Genomic DNA, 6,557 nt, shown 5'->3' with positions numbered 1-6,557 from the left:
TAATGCAGAATCAGTCGGAGCCCTGAGCGTGTCACTTGCCACTCCACCTGCCACCAGATGCCGATTGTCACTTGCCACGCCACCTGCCACACATTGTGGATTGTCTTTTCGCCACGCCACCTGCCACACGTTGAGGATTGTCACTTTCCACGCCACCTGCCACACGTTGCAGATTGTTATTCGCCACCATCAACTGCCACCAGATGTGGATTGTCACTTGCCATGCCACCTGCCACACGTTGTGGATTGTCACTTGCCACGCCACCTTCCACACGTTGAGGATTGTCACTTGCCATGCCACCTGCCACACGGTGCGGATTGTCATTTGCCACACCACCTGCCACATGTTGTGGATTGTCACTTGCCACATCACCTGCCACAAGTTGCAGAATGTCACTTGCTACGTCACCTGCCACAAGTTGTGGACTGTCACTTGCCACGTCACCTGCCACAAGTTGCGGACTGTCACTTGTCATGTCACTTGCCACAAGTTGCGGATTGTCACTTGCCATGCCACCTGCCACAAGTTGCGGATTGTCACTTGCCAACGTCACCTGCCACAAGTTGTGGACTGTCACTTGCCATGTCACATGTCACTCGTTGCCGATTGTCACTTGCTGTTAAGGTGGGGATTGTCTCTTGCTGTGTCCCAGAGTCAGGCAGCAGAGAGATAATGTAATCTCTCTGCTGCCCGCGGCTGCCTGCACAGTGAGGGCAGAGCTGCAGGGTGGTCGATGAGAGATGATGTCATCTCTCTGCTCCCCCACCGGCTCGCTGATTGGCCAGTCGCCCAGCTGCCCGGCCTGCCTGCTCTCTCACCCGCACACCGAGCCGATCAGCTGCCCGGCTCGCCCACTCTCTCACCCGCCTGCGGAGCCAGACGCTCTCTCATCTGTCCACGGAGCCGCCCGCTCTTGACTCTCACCCGCATCTAATTTCTTGGGGGGGTCTAATTGCCATGTTGCCCCCCCTGGATCCATCCTTGCTTTCAACCCCATATGCCCAATTATTTCCCCCCTCAAAATTCTAAATATACACTTCAAGTATGTGTTTGGTAGAGATTGTCTAGAGTCAAGTTTGCAAGCACTTGAACGGCAGCAAATAGAGAGGCAAGACAGGTTTTTTTCTTGCAAAAAACATTAAGGTGCATTATCAGACCTACAGCCATCCTACTATCTCCAGTAGCAACCATCACAAGCCAGGCTTCCTTCACTTTTTTGGTGCTGCAACCCTCCCTCCAGCAGTTCCTGGGCAACCCTTCAAAGGCAGATACTCAGCTTCAATCTCCTGTGCCCTTCAAACACTGTGCCAATCAAGAAGAACATCTGGCTAAAATCTATAAAGATCATGTTGATTTCCTCTGTTCCCGAAAGTGTTCACTGGTTCTTCTCACCAACCACTACACTACTGTGTCCTATAGGGAAGTAAGAGTTAGAGGGAGGATCCACTGAGAGCTCTAAGGGATACAGGAGATTATTGGTTTCAGAAGAAACTTCATCTGACTATTCAACTTGTCTGGAGCCGTATTTGGTGTTGTGGAGAGGGAAAAGTTTATTTAAATGTAAAAATTGCTAATGCAATCAATTTATGGTTTCCTTTAGTAGGTGCACATTTTATTTCACCTGACAATTTGCCTATCATATGTCCAGCTTTTATATACAAGTATTTATCTATATGCAGACATTAAGCAAGAGAAGTAGAGCATTGATATGATTGTTTCCAGCACCATTTAAGGTGACATTTAAGGTGACATTATTTTTTTTTATTAAATGATGGGAAATGCAGAGAAGAGGTCAGAAGAGCATACCTGGTGATACTGTTGTACAAAAACAATTACAGAGGTGAACCAAGTTTTATTGATGACTGTGGTGACAGGAGTTTCCTGGCTTCAGAGAAGGTTGTCTAAGTTTATTGCAAAAGTGAAGGTGATGTAACTTTAAGTCTTATGCTTCATTACATAGAAATGCATTCAAAACATTTTTTTTATGTGAAATCGAATTCTATGTTCTCTGATTTTCTCACTTTTAAAATGATATTCTTTGAAAGTTCAGAAGTGAAAGGAATGAAAGTAATTATAATAGATAACGCTTAGCCCTTGGGGACTTTAGTAAAGTAAAGCCTTCTTACATTCTTTAAAGCGTAGCTAACCAAAAAAAAAAAATTCATAAGTTGAAGCTTACCAGTCCTTAGATATGGTGGCTGAATTAGTTGTCCTTTTTCAGGCTTTTTTCATTTATTTTCACCTAGTAACCCTTCTTGTCTTAGGGTAGCTACCTCACACCACTGTATCTACGGAGGATGCCATGGTTCTCACCTAGGTTGGATGTCAAACATACATAATGCCCTGCACACACGATCGGACATTCCGACAACAAAATCCATGGATCTTTTCCAACGGATGTTGGCTCAAACTTGTCTTGTACACACACGGCAACACAAATCTTGTTGGAAATTCCTAACTTCAAGAACGCGGTGATGTACAACACGTACGATGAGCCGAGAAAAATGAAGTTCAATAGCCAGTGCGTCTCTTCTGCTTGATTCCGAGCATGCGTGGAACTTTGTGCGTCGGAATTGTGTACACATGATCGGAATTTACGACAACGGATTTTGTTGTTGGAAAATTTGAGATCCAGATCTCAAATTTTGTGTGACGGAAATTCCGATGGAAAATGTCCGATGGAGTCTACACACGGTCAGAATTTCAGACAAAAATCTTCCATCGAACATTTCCCGTGGGAAACTCATCTCTCAGGAATTGACAAGGACACTACACTTCTCAATATGTGTTTTCTATATTTGCAGAACATGTTCTTAACCTAAAAATGAAAATAAATGAACTACCACATCTCAAGACTGGTTAACTGTGATATATTGCGCAGAAAGTGCCACCAAATAGTAAAAAAAAAAAAAAATTCTCAGTGACAGCTGCACACAAAATTTCCACATAAACATTATACATATTAATAATAATTCAAAAAAGGTGTTGTGCTATCAATGTAAAGTGCATAAATTCAATCAAGTAAGAAATTCATACGTATATATCAAAAACTGTAAATAAGAATGTGTTAAAAAAAACATTCATAAATAAACCAGTGAAGTCCATCCGAAAAAATAAGAAATGCGTTATTTTTATTTTTATTTGTGTATCAACATAAATCCATATTTCCGTGTGGATAGCAAAATCTTCACACCCAAAAATGCACACCTAACTCTCAAGCTGTTTACCAGCTACTCTGACCCCAAGATGTGGGGTCTGGCTGCACTTTATCCCAGTATCTCCATGGGATGGATATCAGGAGCCAAGATTCCAGGATGGGTTACCATACAACCAGGATGTTCAACAGTGGGGTTAGCTATTCTGATCCCAAGATGGGGGTCTGGCTGTACTTTATACCAGTATCCCCATGGGATGGATATCAGGAGCCAAGATTCCAGGATGGGTTACCATACAACCAGGATGTTCAAAAGTGGGGTTAGCTATTCTGATGCCAAGATGGGGGTCTGGCTGCACTTTATCCCAGTATCCCCATGGGATGGATATCAGGAGCCAAGATTCCAGGATGGATTACCATACAACCAGGATGTTCAACAGTGGGGTTAGCTATTCTGATCCCAACATGGGGGTCTGGCTGTACTTTATCCCAGTATCCCCATGGGATGGATATCAGGAGCCAAGATTCCAGGATGGGTTACCATACAACCAGGATGTTCAACAGTGGGGTTAGCTACTCTGATCCCAAGATGGGGGTCTGGCTGCACTTTATCCCAGTATCCCCATGGGATGGATGCATATCAGGAGCCAAGATTCCAGGATGGGTAAAACTACTTATAAGAAGGCAGGAGTAAAATTGCATATAAAACAATCAATCACATGCAGACACCCCAACGGGTGTGATAAAGTCAGCGCTGTAGCAAGGTCCATAAAGACATGGAGGAGCGAGTTTGGAGTGGAGGAACTTGACACTTGAAACATTCCCATAGACACACTCCTAAACCTTGTGGACAGCCTTTCCAGAAGAGTTGAAGCTGTTATAGCTGCAAATCGAGCATCAACTCAATATTGAACCCTATGGACTAAGACTGGGATGGCATTAAAGTTCATTTGCGTAGAAAAGGAGAGCCTGGGGCTACCCCAGAATAGCCCCGTGCAAGAAAAGGGGAAGGTTTGGACTATCTCGGTACCTCAAGGATTTCGACAAGATATATGATTAAAAATGAAATTGAATGAAGAATTATATTATATGCGTGTAAAGGCAGGTGTCCCAATACTTTTGACAAAATCGTGTATATATACACTTTATTGGGTACACCTTACTAGTACCGGGTTGGACCCCCTCCCCTTTTGCCTTCAGAACTGCCTTAATTCTTCATGGCATAGATTTAACAAGGTGTTGGAAACATTCCTCAGAGATTTAGATCCATATTGACTTGATAGCATCACACAGTTGCTGCAGATTTGTTGGCTGCTCATCCATGATGCAAATCTCCCGTTCCAGCACATCCCAAAGGTGCTCTATTGGATTGAGATCTGGGGACTGGGGAGGCCATTGGAGTACAGTAAACTGTCATGTTCAAGAAACCAGTGGTGAGATGATTTGAGCTTTGTGACATTGTGCATTATCCTGCTGGAAGTAGCCATCAGAAGAAACATTCACTCCGGGGGTTGCTATAGCAACCAATATACAAACCATAAATACCGGTCAGAGCGGCCACACTAGCACCCTTGAAAAAGTCACGTGCCCAGTGACAAATACGCGTGGGGAGAAGGAGCCGGTGACGCTCTTGGCAGTGTGCAGACTGCAAGTGATTCAAACAGCAGCAGCATGGAGCAGCACGGAGCTGAGTGTAAACTGACCATATAACTGGAGAATACGATCTATGTTGTAGAGATCATGTGAGTGAATCTATTTGGATCTTTACTTCATGTATGCATTGGCTGATATGTGCGCAATGGTATTTTTCCATTCTTATGTTTCATATGGGGGAGAACAATAGAACCGGAAAGTAAGCGATCCAAGCCAGGGGATGAACGGGACTAAGCCTATCCACCGCTGATCCATCTAAACTCACAAAGCCCTGATTTAAAAACGAAGAGGAGGTATCATTCTGTGTCTAATTAGTGAACCAATTACAATTATTATTTGAGGTGTATTGAATTTTATACAATCTATACTTATTCAACTTTATTTTTATCACTATTTCACAAGAACACTGGTTATATAAGATTTTATATTGGAATAAGATCCCTGGGAGGTCTTTCACTAATAGGGGGATCCCACATGAAGGTTCCGAACACATTGTATTTCACTAATCTATCTTATATGTTTTGATGTGGTTTTTCACTGCTTATGATTTGTAACAAGTTTTAAACAATGTATTCATATATCTAGGACATGTTTTGTCAACACAATGAGGTAGCATGATATCAATGGGATAATACGAGCGCATCACTTTATTTATTTATTCATCTATAAGTGGGGTGTCACTGATTGACTGCAGCTGTATTATTTTGATATTTATTTATTTATTTAATTTATTTGATTTATATTCTCACAAAATTTGTAGATTATTTTCACTTCAGCGCTTTAGTAATTATATCACTGAAAATGATTATATAACAACATCACCAGAGGTCACTGACTTGAAAGGTCCTCAGCATTCCCAAATAGGGATTCCGGTTCAGGCTCTACTTTTGTGTTTGGGATTGGATCTCCAAGGCCTCAGTGTCACCTGCTCTCTCCCCGCAGGCGGTGCCCTTATTTCCTACTTTTGAAGCGTAAATGGTTTACACTATTTTGAAGGGTGGGCAGAAGATCAAAATCTTCAAACTTTGTTTTTAATGAAAAAAAATGGCATGTCTATGTACAACACCACCTGATTGATTATATTTGATACTCCTCATTTTCCTGATGAAGGAGATGTGAATTCTCTGAAATGCGTTGGAAGGAGGAAGACTTATTGTATCATCACTTCTCTCATAGTTGGTGTACCAGTCGCTCTTGTGCCATGTATATGTTTTTATTCTGTTGATGTACTAATAAATATTGTTTTTTATGAACTTCACTCTTTATATATTTGCTTTTGAAGTGCCTTCAAAATCCCATTCTTTTGGGGAATTCTTCTGTGTGAGAGCCGAAGTTCTCATAGTCGCCACGGCCAGAAATGCAATGCTGATGAAGGAATCTTATGCCGCGTACACACGATCGGACATTCCGACAACAAAATCCATGGATTTTTTCCGATGGATGTTGGCTCAAACTTGTCTTGCATACACACGGTCACACAAATCTTGTTGGAAATTCCAAACAAGAACGCGGTGACGCACAACACGTACGACGAGCCGAGAAAAATTAAGTTCAATAGCCAGTGCTGCTCTTCTGCTTGATTCCGAGCATGCGTGGAATTTTGTGCGTCGGAATTGTGCACGATCGGAAATTCCGACAACAGATTTTGTTGTCGGAAAAGTTGAGATCCAGATCTCAAATTTTGTGTGACGGAAATTTCGATGGAAAATGTCCGATCGAGCCTACACACGGTCGGAATTTCCGACAACA

Source organism: Aquarana catesbeiana, linkage group LG04 (assembly GCF_042186555.1).
Source record: "Aquarana catesbeiana isolate 2022-GZ linkage group LG04, ASM4218655v1, whole genome shotgun sequence".
NCBI lineage: Eukaryota > Metazoa > Chordata > Amphibia > Anura > Ranidae > Aquarana > Aquarana catesbeiana.
Note: the sequence above shows the minus strand (reverse complement) of the source record.